Source organism: Bolinopsis microptera, chromosome 2 (genome assembly GCF_026151205.1).
Source record: "Bolinopsis microptera isolate Bmic1 chromosome 2, MBARI_Bmic_1.0, whole genome shotgun sequence".
NCBI lineage: Eukaryota > Metazoa > Ctenophora > Tentaculata > Lobata > Bolinopsidae > Bolinopsis > Bolinopsis microptera.
In genome coordinates, this window is record NC_087073.1 from 18001511 (window position 1) to 18022829 (window position 21319).

The following is a 21319-nucleotide window of genomic DNA, read 5'->3' on the forward strand; positions in this document are numbered from 1 at the left end:
TAACGTTTTTTCGAAAAGGACATGATATTATTCAGAGTAATATGATAAATCAGAAATATAACCTTGGTTACCTTTACAGAACACTTTTGTTGCGTTATCGTCCAACTCTATGTAGTCCTCACCGCTGGGGGGTACAATTGTGTGGACTGTTTTCCCATCCACTTCCACTTTCACCTAGTTGGTTTAAAACATTTGTCATCGCATAAGGATATAACGGATCATGTATCACCAAAAAGCTTATTTTAAGGCTTTAAATTTACATTTTTCCCTCTACTTATTCAAGAGAGCTAGTCTAAATGCTTTACCTTCGTGAAATCCAGTCCATCATTTCCACCAGTCCTCAAAGATACACATTTGTATTCTCCGATTTTAATATTACTCCAAAATACGCACTCCACATCTTGATTTGTCACGTCAAAGTTAGAATCGCACAGGCGTTCCTCTGTTTCTCCTGCTGATCCGGTGATTTTTTGTCATACGTTGTATGACCCGCCGCGCACGAAGTGCGCGGCTCCCCCTGTAGCGTCGAAGACGCTACAGGGGGTCATAGTCAATTTGCAAACAATAACAAACCAGAGGGAGAAAAAAATTCTCCCTCCATAATAAAGCGCCGCGCCGTCCGTATTTGTATTGAGTATCTGTGTGTTGCTTATACGAAATATTTGCGGAGGGTTGCTAAGCGTTTTAAATATTAAATTATTTGGAGACATATCGATATACAATATATTTTAAAATGCTTGCAGAGTGTATTACGTTATGAACATCAGATTGCTATATAAAGGTAACAGTTGATTCGTCTGCACAGTGTGTGTTGTTTGATGCCCGTCTGCCTTGTCATTGCTTGTTGTTTGCGTCGTGATTCGTGACCCTCATCATCATTTCATTTAATTTTAATAAATTCTGCAACTTCGGCCCTTCTTCAATCTGGCATTCTCATCCTCGTTTTGGCTTAAACTGTCAAATATTAGTCACATTATAATAGCGTTTAACACACGATTACTTTGTGAATCCCTGCGTGGCGTTTCTTTTCTTTGCCACAAAGACATAATTATTTATTTATTATAGAGTGTCGGTCAAAACTGTTAACGTGACCATTGTATTATTATTAATAACTTAGTCGGTTCTTGAGATTTTGCCTTCTTCATATTTGAAACAACTACCGTCCACGGTATGAAGGATAATTGTTATTTTAATTTCTACTAATTTTTAACTTTTTTCTTGTTCTCAGCTCGTTGGGACAGAATTGTAATGAACAAAATAATTATGATTTTATTTGATATGTTTCATTTCTTGTTATTGTTTCTCATTCTAATTTGGTAGACGGCCCCAACGTTAATTAGTATATAATAAGTTTATTATTCTTTTTTAATTAGTTGTCATCCGGCCACACAATTATAAGCAACTTATACTAGTATTACAGCACCATTCATCAATTAGTATATCAAAATATGTCATTTTAATTTTGCATGGCTGAAATGTAACGCTTGATTTATATATACTAATCAATTGAATTTTCAAACGAAAAAACCAGTATCTCTATTAGATGTCTTGCAGTCAAAAATAATGCTGGATTGTTGTTCGACCTTATATTTTTCTGCTGAAGCTCCATGACGGTCGACACGTATAATACCTCTCTTGGAACCTATTTGTACATGTTCAAAGCATGAAACCCGAAGGTGAGTTGTAGACTTATTCTAATATTCTCGTAATATCTCACTGCTTCCCTAATTACCCCCAACTTGAGCTGAATGCTTGTGAACCACATCAAAACCCTGATTTATCATACACGACGATTATTCGCACAAGTTGTCTTTCCCTCAAACAGCAAACTGTGCAGTAAATCGTGGTGTTACTGTACATGGTTTGCCTGGTGAATACCATGATTACAATAATTAGTTATGATAAAAATTCTTGTAACCCTTAACACAATACGCCCACTTTGCAGTTGACGAACAGAGAAAAAATCATATCTTGGGATATGCCGATATTGATCGATACATCTGTTGATCTTTGAATAAGAGGTGAGAATTAATTTTAAATATATCGAATTTGTACTTTGTTACTTTGTTACTTTGTTGGGCTTCATGGAATCCTCTATCGGGCCATCGAAAAATTCGACCCCCCGGACAGTATAGAAACTGTTTTATCACCACTCCAATCCAGTAAGTATCCTGGAGCTGGAGGCTCGTCCGGAAATGATTTGACAAAGTTGGGAAAGTTCGTTAAAGTTGCTTTGAATTCCATAGGATCCTCGATGGTGAGCATATGTGTTGGGATTACATTCCATAATCGAGGTCCAGTGACTGCAAAGTTGTCATGTAGTGCTTGATTACGTTGACTGCTGGACTTAGCTATACTGGGCACAACTGCTTTTTGACCATGTCTGAGAGTGATCGAGAACTGGATACCAATATCATTAGGGCACTTGCAATGCAGAACTTTCCACATGTTGATGATTAAATACCGTTCTCTTCTTCTTTGCAATGACATCAGATCTAGGGCCTTTAATCTCTGCCAGTAGTTGAGGTGCTGGGTGCCATATGAATCCCTTCTAGCTGTTGGATTTCCTTGTTCTTAGAGCAATTCTACAGAGGACAGCAATACTCTCAATGACTTCTAACGAGAGACTTGTATAAAGTCATCATGGTGGCTTTTTCTCTCGTTTTGAACGCACTTAGCACCCAAGAAGCAACATTTCTTGCACGTTCAGCTATCATGTTGACGTGTGGGGTCCAGGATTGAAAAGTGGAGTGGTCCGTGATTTCCTCGGATGAGGACATCTGTGACGCAACCAAGTCCTCCTTGGGTTGCTGAGATTCGGGATCTGATTTGTTCACAGTACTATCATGCCGGCCCTTCGATTTCCGTGGTTTAATAGGAATACTTGATTCCTTGCATGGTTTACACAACCAAACATAACTAGAAAGAACAGTAGCACTAGTCAAAACATCGTGGAAACTCGTAACAGCAGAACAGTTGTGTGATCCCCGAAAACACATGACAGTGAAAAACAGGTTTCTGATCGGCTTCAAACTCAACAATGTACGTTTCGTTACATTCCAAGCATTCTGATGGCAGTAACGCACGGAGCTCAAATTAAATTCTGTTGATAAGACTGTCCTTTGTATACAGTTTGTTCCCGTCTGAGTCAGCTAAATCAATGTTCAAAAACTATGCACACGGTTCCAACATGTAAGTATCCCAGGCCCGGCTATGCCAAGTGAAAATCTATATTAAATCACGGCACTTTATAGTATTAAGCCACAATAATCCAGATGGAACTTAAAGTTACATTTAAGCCCCACTCTCATCCAGCTCCCACTCTGGTAATTAATGTTTTGGCAACCCCGCACGGTACGCTATAATATTACATATATTGCACCAGTCCAGCGGAGTGCCATGAAGCTTCTTAAATCATCCCCGGTGCAAGCCCCAATTACCAGCAGTATTAAGGGAAGTCGACTCGAGCCCGATACCAATTTATCCTAACCAATCAGATACGCTAACAGCCCTCTTAGAAATGTAAAACTGACCGACAAAACACGTTGACAGAAATTTTGATTAAAAAGATTTTATAAAGAAATTTCCTGGACAACAGGGCGAGCCCCTGTTGCCATTTCCGAGCACAAATCCACTAAAAGATTTCAACACAATTATAAGGCTTCGGAAGTCTGGGATCAATGAATTCCTGAACTCCACGGGATAAGAGATCTTTGATTCGGTAGCCCCCCGGACAATTTTAGTTTGGAGGAGATTATTCACCTCACCATGGCCGTAGAAGGGCTGTCATGTAGGACTATTGAGCGGTGGACTGTTGAGCGGTGGACTGTAGGCCGGTGAAGGTCGGAAGTAGGACTGTAGAGCGGCCCTCCCTTATAGATCCCATAACATGAGGACTCTAGAGCGGTACCCTCCTATAACATGAGGACTCTATAGCTGTTGAAAATTTGAAGATTGAACACTCAACGAAGCTAAGTTATACATTGTAACTCGTGATTGATTATGGTCATGACATTCTAGGATGATAACTTTATTAAAAAGTCATGGAGTTAATGAACATTTTCATTTACTTATTATAAATATTTCATTACTAATATTATAGTGCAACTTAATTTAAGATTATTGTAACGCTTCCTCGTTACAGTTTTGGTAACTCAGCCAATCCCTAGCTGGAACCTTTTAACCGTCTTGGTGCTGATTCATCATGATCCAATCCTGACCTCTCCCTTCTCATCGACTCAACTTCACATCAGGTTATGTACCCTTTCTTTATTTTATAATCAACGTCTAATTAGCTCTTAGATAATGCTTTTAAGCAAACTAGATATCCCAATCAATGTGAATGACCATCATAGTATTTCTCTAACCGATAGCCCAAGGCATAAAAGGCGGCCCTCACACAACATATCAAGATTAATTAAAAGCAGATATTGACTTGACATTTGCTAAACTCTTTGCAGAGTGGTCAAAAACTGAAATGACACGTTTCACAATTTCGTTACTTCCTGTACGGAGAAGCAGGTTCCCAATAGCCAGTTTATTAGAGTTATCGCCTGACATTGTACACTTCTTGTACAGTTACACACGTTGTACACAAGGTTAGCACAGAGTAATACCGTTTTATCAATAGAGATAAGAGAGCTGCGGAATGTACAACCAAAGCAATTAGCAAAAAGGAAATAAAATTGTAGGGTTTAATTTTATTATGAGGTCCTATTATGCATCATATAACGGGTTCGAAATGATACCACCATGCCCACATAGGTCCAAATATCAGAACAAGTCAGTTTACACGGCCACAAAGACTTTCCAATAAGACAGTACCAGTCCTGCTTGAGTTTATCAGCTTTATATCAGATTTGTCATAGTTTGTTGGTCAGCTGCTGTCAGAATCAAGTTCACGACCCCCCACCCTGGACACCCCTCGCAAAGACAAATACTATAAACATCCTGACTCATACTGATGTAATCTAGCAGTGTGGCTAGAACTATGCCAACTATAATTGATAGGTGAACTGTGCTCGGTTGGGCCTGGGTAACATCCGGTGAGCGGACTGAATCCCTAACGGACTGAATCACTACCAATCACTATTGGTAGGGATTGAGGTATATTTGGGTGGTAGTGATTCCGTACAGACTATCACTAACAGACTAAATCACTACCAGTAGTGATATTTGGGTGGTAGTGATTCCGTCCGTTAGGGATTCAGTCCTACAATCCATTGCACAGTTAGTGTGTGTCACTGATAAAATCAGTAATATTTACGGCAGATGCCAGATCCTGTAATAAAACGGAATCATAGCATATGTTTTGATAGATTACATCGGCTACGCTGAAATTTGCTTCGCACACACCATGGCACACATTTGTACATTCCATTGATTGATAGATACTCGCTTAACTCGCACGTGTGCGCGGCTCTGAACGAGCCACAATTATCTGGCAAATATCATATTAGAGACACACCGAATTATAGACCAAAATGTGGCAAAGTTTCATATAAATCACACTTCCTTCAGCATTTGTTATAAAATTTGAGTGCGCATTACAGAAATTTCGAGATCTTCTCAGTGTATAATACGTTGCGTGAATTGTCGAGTTGTACTGGTACAGACAGATCCGTCTGAAAAATTCGATCTGCCGACACACAAAGCTTACAAAAGATTTTTGAAGTGTTTGAGTCCCATTAGGTGCCCTTTATGGCTGACCAACTTTTCCAAACTTTTCCACTTGTCTCTAGGCCACTTTTTGCCACTTTACCACTTACTTTTCCACTTTTCTTGTTTGTCGAATATCTTTAGTTGTGAACATCTTAAAAGGTTGCAGATTAATCGAGAGTGTTCAAATTATCAGGAAGACAATTTTACGTCTGATAATCAGTTAATTGGATAATTATCAATTAGCTAATTAGCAAAAATTTAAAAACTTTTTGGCTCAAAATGAGTGGAATAGCTTAAAACACGGAGAAAAGTAGTTTTTAGTAATCAATTACTAAGTCAAAAGGGCTGAAACTGAAAAACGTTAACCACAGGATATTACTATTAGAGTTTCATAATTAATTACAGTACATCCTTATCGATTCTCACAGAAACTGCACCAAAGGCACATTTAAGATCGAACCGATAGCCTGCTGTGCTATTAATGCTTTAATGCTTTTCATACAAGGGTACAACAAAGTCTTCATGTTATGTATCCTCAATAAATGTAATAGTAGTGTTGTAATTATCATTTTATTGATTTCAATAATGAATCAGTGGAGTTAAGATAATCGCATAATATGTATTTAAAAACACCTCTCTGTACCGTCAATTGTGTTAATCTGAACCGGCTTACCTGGATTACCATCTACCTGTTCTTTTCCTCAACAATCAGACCGAGTTGTGCAAGAAATGTGATTTATCATAGCTCATAATAATTACATCACCCACCGAATGCGATATGAGTCATATCGCATTTGGTGGGTGATGTAAATGATATCGAGCTGTTTTCGATCACACTATCACAATAAGACACAATAGCATGCAAGTCATCCCACATAGTCATATCTGGGATATCATTACAGCCATTAAAATCCCAAACAATGTTTTTTACGCTAAATATATAAACTACATAATAAAGAATGGCTATGCTATAATATACACCAGATACAGAACATTTTACTAGCTCTAATATTGTTCAGATACACCAGACTTTATTAGTATTTATATTGTTACGATACTTACTTACTTACTTACTTACTTACTTACTTGATAAGGTCTCCTCAATCATTCGAGTGGCCTGCACCAAGGAATTGCTGCTTATGTCGTATCATCTCTCTCCAGTGCTTGCGATTTCCTGCCAACGCTCGGACCTTATCAAATACAATGTCTGAATCTCCTGTAAATGTTACTGCGTCTTCCAGGACACAGGTTCGCCAATTCTTTCTTGGCCGCCCACGTGATCTTCGGCCGTGAGCAGGTGTCTAGTCAAGTAGATACTTTGGTAGCCTGGTGTCCGGCATTCTAGAAACATGTCCAAACCAGCGAAGACGGTTGGCACTGATGTAGGTTATAACCGGGTTTATTCTTGCCCGCTCCAACACTTGAAATTGCTCGTCTGGTGGAACCACTTAATTCGAAGGATTCTCCTCAAACAGTTTTTATGGAAAACTTCGAAGCGATGTAGTTGCTTTGAAGTAGTGTTCCAGACTTCGCTTCCATAAAGTAATATTGTTAGAACCGCTGCAACATATATCCGTATTTTGGTGTTAGTTTGGATATTGCGATTCTTCCAAATATTACCGAGCTGATTGAATGCTCCTGAGGCTTTCTGGATCCGTGCAGATAAGTCCCGGTCAATAGTCCCATCACTTGATATAATCGACCCAAGGTAAGTGAAGTTGCTGACTTGCTGGATAGCCGTGTCTCCTACTGTAATGTCCACCGTTGATGCTTCAGTATACGGCCTCTGTGACGTATTCTTACCGATGGCCATAACCTCTGTTTCCTTCGCATTGATTCTGAGGCCAGCCTGAGCCGCATACTTGCATAAAAGATCAGTCGTCTCCTGGAGACCGTCCTTGGTGTTGTCCATGATAGCCAAATCATCTGCATAGTCAGTATCCAAGACGACTGTATCCTGATCAAAGCTGGTGGTAGCTCTCTGCAGTACTGCCCCGTGTGACAACACTTTGTTATCCTCAGCCCGCTGCGCAGGCAGGTTGATGCAAACATTAAAGATAGGTGGACCCTGAATATCCCCCTGCCCAGAGCCAGATGTAACGTCAAACCAATCTGAGAGCTCACCATTATGTCTGACAGCGCTGACGGTGCCGCAAAAGAATGCTTGCATTATGCGAATGTATTTACAAGGCAAGCCATAATGACTGAAAGCTTTCCAGATAAACTCCCGATTAAGTGAATCGAATGCAGCTTTAAAGTCAACAAAATTTATGTACAGGGGGAGGTTAAACTCAATGCTGTTGTGAATAATAGTACGGAGTGAAAAAATCTGATCAATGCAAGACCTGTTTTTCCTGAACCCGCACTGATTCTCTCGGAGCAGTTCTTCAAGCCCCGCATTCATCCGTCGCAACACTATTATCTGATAGAGTTTTGATGCCGTGGAGCGTAGGGTTATGCCCCTGTTGTTCGAGCAGAATGATGTATCACCCTTTTTCGGGACAATAACAATGATACCCTTAACCCAATCCTCTGGCACATTCTCCGTCTCCCAAACACGTGCAAACAGTTTCTCAAGCATGTCTAAAAGACCAGGAGCCCCATACTTCAGCTGTTCGTTGAAAATTTCATCAATTCCAGGGCTCTTGTGATTCTTCAGACTCTTTAAAGCCTCAGAGATCTCTGTTCTGCTAGGGGCAAATCACTATCACTCAGATACGGAAAACATGGTGCGACCTCTAGACTGTCTAGGTCTGAAAGGTCCACGTCTCCTATCTGCGGGTTTAGTAGTTCAGCAAAGTGCTCACCCCATCGTTTTCGTTAAGCAGCTGGGTCAGAAATCAACTTCTCGGTTTTATCTCTGACAGCAGTTGACTTCCGACTCTTCTTGCCTGACAAGGACTTGATCATCTGCCAGACCTCCCTCTGCTGACCGTGTGAAGAAGCTGTTTCCAGATCGGCTGCAACCCGTAAAGCCCAGTTCTCATCATCCTTCTTGCAGCTCTTCTTAACACGCTTATTAGCAAGAGAATACTCAGATCTATTGAATCCATCACTTGGGCATTTCTGCTTGACCTTACTCCGCTCCGAGATAAGATCCTCTGTCTCTTGTGACAAGTGCTGCTTCTTCCTCCGGCGCGGGCGTTGACCCAAAACCTCCAAAGAAACCTCCCTGATGCCCTCCTTGACCAACTCCCACTCTCCATCCAGACTCTCTTCCACCGGCAGACCACTGAATCGGTTATGCAGTGCGATGCAATACTCCTGCACCTTAGATTGGTCACGCAAATGCTCGATAGCTGGTGCTTTTCTATGTACGATACACCAGACTTTAATAGCTCTAACGTTGTTCACTATTCAGATACACTATTGTTGAGTTACACCAGACGTAGACGTCACTAGTTCTTATATTGTTAAGATACACTATACTTCATTAGTATTTATATTGTTACGATACACCAGACTTTAGCAGCTCTAACGTTGTTCACTGTTCAGATACACCAGAATAGCTCTAATATTATAGATATACTAGGAATATTAGAGGGGGCCAAAAGTGCCGTAACGCCGTTACTCACGTGTTCAATATTTTGAGACCTGTAATTTTGCAGATGGCATTATGTAACTATTCATTCGAGAAGTCCGTCGTCAACATTCGAAAATTCGAATATTTCAGACAATATTAAATCCCAATAATGTTTTATAATGATTTATTTTTCAGAAACTCAGCAACCGCGGCCGGAATTGAAATGCCGAAATCATTTGAAAATTCTCGTCGATATGGTTGGACCATGCGTTTGAAAATCTATAGAGATTGGAGGTCGCTCCGATTTAGTTATTGAAAAGGAAATGTAAAACCAAGGTATGTGATATATAGTATTCATTTCTAACCTCCGGTTTGTGCTACCAAGCATTGATTCAGTCGATATTGGTCGCTCTGCATGTCCTTTTAAGTTACTTTTCAAATACATCTTAATGTTGGATTTTTATTAAGCTATAAATATAAAAGAAATCCTTTAGGGTATGCTTAAACAAATCTTTACGTATCATCTAATGTGGCTTAATATATTTCAGGAGACTGAAGAAATCCAAAGATAGAGCCAATAAAGACAGTCAGAGGACCAATTTTATGAACAGAAAAAGGCCGAGCTGGATGAACAGATATTGCTCCGCAGCTCGTTTCCTGGACCTTACTTCATAAAAGTATCCCCATCCGAACCTACAGCAGAACCTCAACCTACAGCAGAACCTCAACTTCCAGCAGAACCCAAACTGTTCTAATTGCCATGTTAGCTGAAGATTGTTCTATTATTAGAAAATAGGCTATAGATGGTAGTTGGGTATATTTTAATTGTTTTGGTAATAATGTGTAAGTAACTGAGCCGCCTACTTTAAAGGATTAGATTTAAATCTTGAATTGTTTCAGAACCAATTACTTCTGGGCTGCCCTGTAAAAATTAAACGGGCGTATAGGTTGTCTCGGCAAAGCCTCCTTAAATTATTGATACACGATCTTAAGGCGAACCTTTTGTAGTTTTTTTGCACATTTCACGGTGTGAAGATGTTTTTACCACGGTAAATTCGGTACACATACTCAAGTTCGACACGTACAACTGTAGTTCGACAAACCCTAAGGTTGGACTTTGTCGAACGAAAGTCCTCTACCTGGACTCAAATTCTACAGGAGAACTTCGACTATCAAACTTAAGTTTAAAATCTCTGGTCTCCAACAACAATCCTTTATGACCTTGAAATCTATTCGTATGTCTTTTTTCCGATTGTTTCATGCTACCCAATGATGTTAGAATTGTAGATTTAACGGAGAGATAAACGACTAATATAGGCGTGACAAATCTTACTTCGTTTTAAAGATCTAGAGTATGCTATATAAATATCTACCACATACCACCTTTTTATGTTATCACAAACGACAAGTAACAGAGTACCCGTCTAGAGATTTGGCTACTGGACCGAAAACAGTATGATATCAGTCTATTTTCCTGTTATCATGCCCTTTAATAGTTTACCCGATATGGACCCAAATATTAACTTTGAAACTTCTTCAAAAACATAGTTCTTTGAAGCACTGACGTACGTAATATTGTTAGTTTATTATACAGATGAATTTTAGTTCTGTTAAATATTATGTATTATTCTTAGGATACCAATAATACAATTTTGAATTATGTGGTTAGTTTGGAAGCTCCATTCTGTAAATATTGTGACTAAAATTATGGCTTTAACTGATTTAATAGTCTCAATACCAAGACTTAAGTATTTATACAGTAAAGCCCAGGGTCCCCATGTAAGCAAGTAAGAATAATTGATTAAGAAAGTGCTGCAAGTCAAAAATTTAAAAAGCCAGAGCCCAGAGATAAGCTTTTTGTCAACATAGCGATCACATCATCAAAAACGTTAACACACAACATCAAATAGTCTGGAACTTTCTAAATGTGACTTTACGTGCACGCAGTAACTATTTAGCACTGAGATTATCGTTTCGCGCACGCGAGTTCTTCTCGTACAGTTGCACCTGAGATTTCTCGTGCGGCTCGCAAATTACTTGACACCCACATAGTGAAACGACCGTGGGGGTCGCAACGTGATACAAGTGATTTTAACATACTGTGGATTTTCTGTTTTGGCGTTATTTTTGTCCGGCACCGAGTAGGTTATCTTGTACAGAACACCTGAAATTTAAAGGGAATAGTGCATACTGATACGATGTATTTTACCGACTAACGGAAGATGGTTTTATTGGCTGTTGTTGTTCTTAAGACGCAAATAAAAAGGGCTGGAATGAATTTTAGAGAGTGGCTGCAACAAAACAGCTGCGACCTCTCATCGCTTCTTGTTTGATTTAAGCTTCATATTTCTTTGAAACATTTTGGAATGCTGTCTTAAATGAATAAACGGAATATAATATCTAGCATTAAACGTCATGCTTCCTTGATTCCAAAGCGTGGCTATCGCAAAAATACAAAGCTTTCACATTTAGTGGGCCAAATAAGGTGACTGAAAATCGTGCAATTGTCATATTCCCATTTTCCATTCCTAGAAAGCTAGAAACATGGCTCCACATTGTTGACCAGTTATTGCTATCTCGGATACACTAAACCAAAGACCCTGTGGCACATGCAGTTTTACCCTGTCTCCATATTTACAGTCAAGTGAAGTATCTACCTTTGTTCCCTGTGTATATACTATGAGTTTGACTCTGGCACAGTAACTACCTTCACAAATATCACAGTCACTCTGCTTGCAGGTCCAGGTCTGGACAGGTTTATCTTCACTGTCATACCAAATAAATTTATCAACACAGTGCACCTGGTTAAGATTTATCTCTAACCAAGAGGTTTCATCAGAACCAGCTTCTTGCCAAGACCGGGTCCCCAGATCCTGGTCTATAGCGTACTTAGCAGCGTATCCCCCATCATTATCGTAGGTTTTAGAATGCGAGGCTGTTACGGGTACTAGCTCTCTATCAAGTCTAGCTCTTAGTGCACTTAGTGAGGGAGGTATTAATGATAGGATAACAAAGATAAGCATCGGTATCACCCTGGTTACTGCGTTGAGGTTAATCATCACTACCTTCTAGATTAACCTCCTATGCTAGGGAACTCTCTGCGAAGAAAACTACAAACTGATTGAAACCCTCGGAGTAGAGCGTTTAAAGTGTTATCGGCTCTCGACAAACTTTCAATGCTCAAACTATCACTAAACAAAGCCTCCATACGCCTGTTATGTTAAAATTATTACCTGTCACGTTACCTAGTAGGTTATTGTCACATGACCTATTTCAGCCTGTCAAAAAGCGCATATTTATATCTATATCAGTGATCTAATGCCAGGGGTCTAATCTACAGCTGAGCAGATGCCTAATTGTCCACGAGCCAGGGTGTCGCCTGTGAGATACTGAAAGTATAACCTAATGTCATCAGGTCTACGATTTTAGTTACAGAATATGGGCACTTCTTGGTATTAATTCGTAGTTATCTCTTTGACATTTATCATGACTATGAAAAGCGCATCATTTAAGTTGAGGCTTAATGAGACCGCGTAAGCCTCATAGTCATGTATTTCGGCGAAATGTGTAAAATAACTAACCAGGACTGTAAACTTCAACCTCTGATAGTATTACGAAGGAATTTCCACCCTGAACCTGCACACTTGATCCGTCCAAATTGAGATCCGGAAATATATACGGATTCTTTCTTGTATCAAAGTGAACGGTACCGACATTGGTTGCTCCATCATAGTTTCCTCCGGTCAAGTCTATCCCGACCCATATTTTAACTCCATCAATCCTTAAGGGTGATGCGTCCACTCTGTTATATATCTTTATCTCTCGTATGAAAGATACTTTGGGTAAAGTGAGTAGCCACCAAGCATTTTCTCCTTCGCATTTGGTGTGGGAGAAATCGGGGACAGGAAATTCACTGAAGAGATTGTATTTTAATTGCACGTGTAGTATAAGTTGTACAATGTACGTCTTCTGTTTCAAGTTTTTCTGAGTATTAGCCATTCTAATATTATGGCTATGCTTTGATGATGATTTTTGACTCGCTGAAAATCGTCTAATAATTCTGAACCGTTTGGTTCTTTGTCGATTAATATGCAGTCACTTACGTTCCGAAAGTCTTGCCATCTATCGCCTTCGATGCAGGAAATTTCCCATCATAAGTATCTATTTGCGTTGCGAATCCTTCAAGAGCAATGTTCTTCATCGTGCCTGTGTGCATATTCCACACGTACATATATAAAATTAAATGATAAATAAAAGTTGTTATCATTTGTTCACAATAAAAACATCTCAAATGAGCATAATTGAATAAACGTAAATAATCAGAAACTTACCAGTACCACACAGAGATGGCGAAATCAACGGAGAGAAAACCAAAAGAAAAAATCGCATTCTCTAGTTTTCTGGAAGATGATGTTAGAAAATTGTTTTGTTATTGCACTTCCTTATTTGAAATTGAAATAAAATATAAGAACCGTTAGAAATAAGTTATGAACATATACAGGGATCGTTTAAAGGCAGTGAGTTTTAAATTCGGTAGGTAGCGCTTTATATATCCTATCCATACGGTCTGTCTCCATTTATTTTGTATTCTAAAATCTAAATAATGCAGAAGTACCGGCTACTGTTTAACATTTTATTGCTGTTTGTTGCCAGAAGGACATCCCTCTCATGATAACTATAAGTTAACCCAAGAGAAACTTTGTTCCTTTTCTCAGTCTTTACAACTTCTATCTCATAACCAATAAATAGTTCAGGTCCGTAAAACCTCATTTCGTTCCAAATTTCTTTGGTCCGGTATTGACGTTTCACTGTATTATGATATTGATAGTGCAGTATGCTGGCCGTATACAACAACAAGACAACAAAGTTATAGTTTACAAATTACTATCACATATTTGGACAGCACAAGACAGCTTGTGCTCTCAAAATAACACTACAGTGCATTATTATTCGAATCATCAAACCTTATTTCGAGATAGCAACTACCCAAAAAACCCATGGCCAAACTTTTTAGGGGATTGCCCGTGAGTAGGAACCGACCGGAATGGGCTTTTGGCTGTTGGACCGGATTTTGCCGGATATCAATCTATTATCCGGTTAGCCGGATTTTGCCGGACCGGAACCGGTTGTTAGGAAGGGCAAATATAAGGCTGCCGGAACTTGCCGGAAAATTTAAATTAATCCTTATTATTGGGATTTTGTCGTTATCAACTATGATATTAATTCTACTAAGCCATAGTTTGTAATAACACGATAAGTTCTGCATTCCTAAGAGCAATTTAATACAACCACACCGATGATATTTCCTGTTTAGGCCTAGCAGTAGATATTCACATAGGTCAAATATCAAATCAACAAGCAGCAAGTTGTAATCAGAGTAAACAAGAAGTAACAAGAGTAGATAAGTTATTATCAGAAATGATATGCAATTGGCATATCCTGCCAGACCCCTTGAGCGCGATTGGGCTGCACGACTTAGGGGACCCCCAATTATTAGGGGTCCCTCGGTGATCAGATCATGTCACCAATTAGTGACGTATAATTAGTGATGTGATCCTTCAGTAGAATTCAATTGTAGATTTCACACACACAGTTAGTTGTGGACACAACAAGAAAATTGAGAATAATCTTGTGCGAGGGTAGGGACCCAGATGTCGTTTCTAACCCAAATAAACTTTAAGGAGGCTTCTCATCAGTAGCCGCACCTCCTTACTCGGTTTCTGAACTGGAATTCTATGGGCTTCCAGACGGCCAGACCGAGTATTACCATCCCATCCTTCTAGAGTTCATCACAAGTAGCACCCACCTTGAAGATATTTATATAGATATATATATATATAAGATATTTATAAGTATAATCACTGTTATTGTTAATTAGCGGACTAACATGCCCCACGAAAAACCTCACCGAACCTCCACGCGGTGTGGGGTGGGTGGCTCGAACGGGAGGTGCATGGGTGTTTCTAACCTATGCAAAGGAAGGGACTAGCCATCTCTACAACAAGGAAAGGCTCTAATAGCCTCTACTAATCTTAGAACCGCAGCATAACCGCTTTTCCCACAGGCAAATAACACCTTCCGCAGGAAACTAACACGCTCACAGGCCCCCACATGACGTGTAACCCCAGGATTTGGTTTTGGATCGGACACTGAAAACAACGATAGAGGAGCGGTCTACACGCTCACAGGCTACCATGTTTCGTGTAACCCCAGGATTTGACACGTTCACAGGCTACCATGTCTAGTGTAACCCCAGGATTTAGCACGCTCACAGACTACCACGTCTCGTGTAACCCTAGGACTCACTTAACAGACTCTAACACGCTCACAGGCTTCCACGTCTCGTGTACCCTAGGATTTGGTTTTGGATCGGACACTCAAAACAACGATAGAGAAGCGGTCTACACGCTCACAGGCTACCATGTCTCGTGTAACCCCAGGATTTTACACGTTCACAGGCTACCACGCCTCGTGTACCCTAGGATTTTGTTTTGGATCGGACACTCAAAACAACGATAGAAGAGCGGTCTACACGCTCACAGACTACCACGTCTCGTGTAACCCCAGGATTTAACACGCTCACAGGCTACCAAGTCTCGTGTAACCTTAGGATTTAACATGCTCACAGGCTACCAAGTCTCGTGTAACCCTAGGACTCTAACACTTAGCAGACTCTAACACGCTCGCAGGCTTCCACGTCTCGTGTACCCTAGGATTTGGTTTTGGATCGGACACTCAAATCAACGATAGAGGAGCGGACTACACGCTCACAGGCTACCATGTCTCGTGTAACCCCAGGATTTAACACGCTCACAGGCTACGACGTCTCGTGTAGCCCTAGGACTCTAACACTTAACAGACTCTAACACGCTCACAGGCTTCTACGTCTCGTGTACCCTAGGATTTGGTTTTTGGATCGGACACTCAAAACAACGACAGAGGAGTGGTATACAGTGACGTTACAGGAACATTGCATACTCCTACGAGTTGCATGTAGCAGGCCATGACCGTCCCTGGAAGTCCCTGTCTCCTCATCGTTAACCCGTAAGGGGTTGCACCAGGGGCGGTGGTAACAGAACTTCAAGACTCTCGGAGTCTGTTGTCGATATCTATGTATAATATAATTATGGTATATAACTTGGGAGTCTCTCTCTCTAGCAGCAGGAGTTGGAGAATGGGGACGCGTTGTGAAAGCCACCGCAAGGAAGGCTTACAGTCGACGCCGACCAATCAAAAGAAGAACATCGCTCGCTCGCTTTTCCCATTCATTCACAGCCTACAAATAATTTATTATTGGCGAATGAATTTCCCAAGGGTTTAAGATCTTAAAAAGTTAAGAACAGCTGCCCATGCGCTACAGCTTGAGTTAGGCACTAGGCAGTGATTACAGTGATAACTGTTGATTGACCCTTCCAGATCGTAGAGGTCTGCAACACATGCTCGCTTTGCAAATGCATTGTTTTTATCTCTCTATAACTATAATAATAAAGTAATAAGCAATTAAAAGTTATGTCCGTAGCCCGCTCGCGTCGCACGTGCATATTAATTATGAGTAATTAAACTTGCATGTTGTAGCATATTATTATATATTTTACCATAACCCATAATTGGGTAGAGTGGACCGTTGCCAGTGTTTGACAAAACTCGGAGCCAAAAAAAACTGGATCATAATAATAAATTGTGATAAAGAGCATTACTAGAGCTACTGTTCGTAATAAGGTTCGGTTCTCCTCTATACTACAAGTACATAGGTTTTGGACTCGAGGCTTCCCCAATCCCCCTGGTAATGCGATCTCGGAAGGCAGGCCTCCCCTTTGCAACACAATGTCGGAAGCGGGAGCTCTCGATACAGGAGGTACGTATCGAGAATGACTCGGACCGAAAATGTTTTAAGTCAAAACTTTTTCAAAGTTTTCTGGAAATCACTTTTCTCCACGTTTCATGCTACCATGTTCATTATTATCCGAAAATATCTGTTCGGTTTTTTGAATTCCGCACTTAGTCAAAACATTTTTGATTTTTCAAAAGATTTGAGTTAAAAAGGGAAGAAAAATATGCATTTCAAGATTTTAGTTAACGGGTGATACTCGTAAAATATCTGTTCCATACTCGGTGCGCGTCCTGGTAGGTTTTAAACCTACAAGATTAATTAGAAATACATTTTTTTGAAGAAATATCCGGCAAAAATCCGGCAAAATTTTCTGAAACCGGACCGGAGCCGGAACCGGATATTGAAGCCGGATATCCGGCCGGATCCAGATTCAGCCGGATATCCGGTCGGTTCCTACCTGTGAGGCGGCCACGCCTTTGTTGAGTTTGTTTGGCCCAAAAATTCCGAACCACTTCAACTTACCCATATAAGGAAGCTTGTGGTTTAGTTGTGAGCCGACACGCTATAGTCTATTAATGCTTTTCACGCAATACTATATATGGGTAATGGGTATAGACTATAGACCCTATACCCATATATACGCATACATGACAAATTTGATACCTAGCTTTCAGCGCATAAATTGATCAAATATCTTTCGAATAAGACCAACTTCATATAAATGGTAGGTCTAAATTATGTATCGTGTGTGATTCATAGCCCAATATCTGTAAAAATGAAAGAAATCGTCAATAACTCAGCTCAACTCCATATATATTTTGTATTCATAAAAGTTACGTCGATCTATTCGTAATCAATTTTTATTTTTTGATTCTTCAGAATCATTTCAAAGAAGAATCTTATTTTTTAAGATATGAAGCTCTGACTAAATTTCGATTAAAACCTTTGATTACAAACATTTGGTGGCTAAATTCAGTTTTAGCAAAGAGGCGTCAACGGTCAAAGGGACCGTTTAACTTGGCGAGGTACTGTGTAACGAAGGAGGTCACCACTCATCATGATAGTGAGCATTCTGCTCAATGCGACGGGGTAACAGTGAACAGGGCACTGAATTTATTAACATTAACATACGACAGCAGGTCTCAGAATGCTACTCTTTTGTTATAGTAATCGTGAAATCGCTCACGTACAGCAACCTTTAGCCTAGATTTACCCCTCAAAGGGTCACCTCACGTTGTTCTCGTGTCACCAACCCAGGTGGGAACCATTGCTATTGCTATAGCAATCCTTTTTGGAAAAAGTATTTTTTTTGAAAAAAGTATTTTTTCTTTAGTAAATTTGCGATAAGTTCAGTCTGCTGCTACAGCGTAGTTTACCTTTGCGTGTGTACTTGTACATTACTATACAAGTACACTATGGCGGATGACCCAAGTTTGACCCGATCCCAGGAGTTAATCAAGGAGTTCAATTATGATGAACAGGAAGATGTGGAAGGCTGTGTTGCAAGGTGGTCCAGTCAGTTAGGAAAAGACCTGCACATGGACTACAGTGACATTGATTACGAAAGTCGTGAAAAGATCAAGACTAAGGATAAACAGACTCTGTCAGGCTGGCTTGTGAATGCAGTAGACCTTGTTCGTCGGCAGAATAGTCAGTTGTATCTCTTGAAGGAGATCATCGAGTGCTTCAAGACGGAAGCACTAGCAGACAAAGAGAAGGTGATCAGACTGCAGGGCCAACTGCTTGTGCAGAAGGATGAACAACTTCAGTTGCTTAAGACGTCTGTTGAGGAGACAGTGCAAACGACGGTGGAGTCAGGGATTAAGTGCTACAGTGCAGCTGTACAACAGAACAGTACAAGTGGTACGGTCTGCAACAGTAATATCCTGAAGAAGGTGATGAAGAGTGTGGCTGCAGAGGAGGACAGGAGCAAGAACCTGATTGTGTTTGGGCTAAAAGAAGAGGAGGAAGAACAGCTTCCAGCGCTAGTTACCGCAGTATTGGAGGAGATCGGGGAGAAACCTCACTTCGAAGCGACTAGAATCGGCTGGAAGAGACCAGGTAGTACGGCTATCCGACCAGTCAAGATCACCGTCCCAAGCTCCACAGCAGTTCATCAGATTCTGATGAAAACAGGGAGACTGAGGCTAGTTGAGTCGCACAAAGATGTATGGATATGTCCAGACAGATCCTGCGAAGAACGAGCAACAAGGAAGCATCTGGTAACTGACCTGAAGAAGAAGAGGGCTGAACAGACTCATCTCGACCACTATATCCGGTACGGGAAGGTATAAAGCCATCATGAGTTATTTATGTCTCTCGGACACTGATCAGTATATGTAGGAGTGATGAGAATTTTATGAGTTTTCGGATGTTATCTGTATTTGAGAGACAATTATATAATTTAAATACTTTATTATTTGATTGTTTCACACTTATCATATTTCATAATTTTATTACTAGGTGGAGGTGATGTTATTGAGACTTTGGGCGGCCATAAAACTCCTGTTTTAAAAGTTGTTCTCTGTACTTGTTTCACTGACCCACGCTTTATAGCATTTATACATTTCGGCCCAATTTATATGTTGTTCGATTTGCTGTACATTTGTATATTTGCTATTTTGTAAAAGTTTCAAATCTATGAGATGGCGCGGTAAATTTGCATGCTGATAAGATACAGTTACCCCTCATTGTTCTACCATTAGTTTAACTTCAACAGGGGAATCTCTCTTAGACAACGTGAATATTCATGGACAACATGCTGAACTAAACGCAGAAAAGTGGGAGATAGACCATCTGAGAAGTATGAGATAGACCATCTGAGAAGCGTCATTTCTATGTTACAATTCGAAGCACCCAATTAATCATAGTTAACTTTGATGAGAATAAAGAAATGCCCGATTGAAATGAAGTCTATTTTCCGAAATCGAATACATTCAAACCCGATTTGTAGTGCCTAAATTCATTATTATTGTTGTAATTTGAAGATCATGATAAACATCGAGTACAAGCATACACTTTGAAGTAACTATGAAGCTTGATGTTCGAAATGTTTCAACCCGAACCTGTCCCTAGAGAGGTTGAGAAGGGACATTTCTTACATTTCTGCCCTAAACTATAAAGTGTTTACCTGAACATTGTTTAATAAACAACGCAAGATGGAATCTACTCGGAAACGCACTGACCTATTTTAAAGCAATCTGGAGATCCGTTGGTAAAGCTGATTACACCGTCTTCACAGACCGCTCTAACATTGCTGCCTTTTTTGGCGTGTTTCTTTAGGCAGCTGTAGGTAATTTCCATCCCATCTTCAGCTGGTAACTGAGAGTCTTCTATTTTGAAATCCGAATCAGGGTCGAAAATGGTACAACCAGCTGAAATTACATCATATTTAGGCTGTGTTACTGTTAATAAATTCTAACGTACTTTAACTTATTTCAAACCAAAAATAATTTGAAAAGTGATTAACATTTAACCTTTATGTCAACGCTATTTTTGCCCCTTATTCTCTGTACGTACCACGACAAACTGAAATCTGACCATCTTGGACAAGTTGTCCGTCCTGACAAACTGCTTTGTCACCTCCCCTATTGGTGTAGTTCTCAGGACAGCTGAGGGTTACTTCCGTTTCGTGTTGAACTGGTAGCACTGGTTTCGTCACAATTTTCCTCCATGTTGCATCAAGAGTCTTGCAATTTGCTGAAAAATTTACTACTACATAATTGTAATACAATATCTGAAGGATGTATTTTTTGATACATTTGCGAGAATCGTTTTTCGTTTGAAGAAAATGAAAACCTTTGTGCATACATAGTACTATTTGGTCATACTGTAGTAACAGTTGCGAAAAAAGATCGTATAACTTGAGTAACCATTTGAAAGGTTTCTAGTTTCTACTCACCATGACAATCTGGAGTTTTGCCTGCTAAAACAAATACTCCGTCCTGACAAACTGCTTTGTCACCTCCTTTGTTGGTGTAATCTACAGGACAGCTGAGGGTTACTTCTGTTTCGTGTTCAACCGGCAGTGCTGGTTTCGTTAAAATGTCATTCCATGTTTGGTCTACAGTCTTGCAAATCTCTGAAATAATTATAATTCGAAATAGTTTCTAGTACCGATTTTAGTTACAGAATATGAGCACTTTTTGGTATTAATTCATAGTTATCTCTTTGACATTTATCATGAATATGAAAAGTGCATAATTTATTTTAAGTTGAGGCTTAATGAGACCGCGTAAGCCTCATAGTCATGTATTTCGGCGAAATGTGTAAGATAACTAACCAGGACTGTAAACTTCAACCTC

General features: G+C 39.9%; 1 long non-coding RNA gene across 1 annotated transcript; it reads left to right on the forward strand.

Annotated features, from left to right (window-relative positions):
• Positions 1-1584: 1584 nt before the first annotated feature.
• On the forward strand, positions 1585-10905 carry LOC134826693 (uncharacterized). Its single transcript, XR_010161734.1, has 5 exons — positions 1585-1676; positions 1946-2021; positions 4145-4253; positions 9380-9520; positions 9733-10905. It is a non-coding gene; the product is annotated as an uncharacterized LOC134826693 (long non-coding RNA).
• The last annotated feature ends 10414 nt before the right edge of the window (positions 10906-21319 follow it).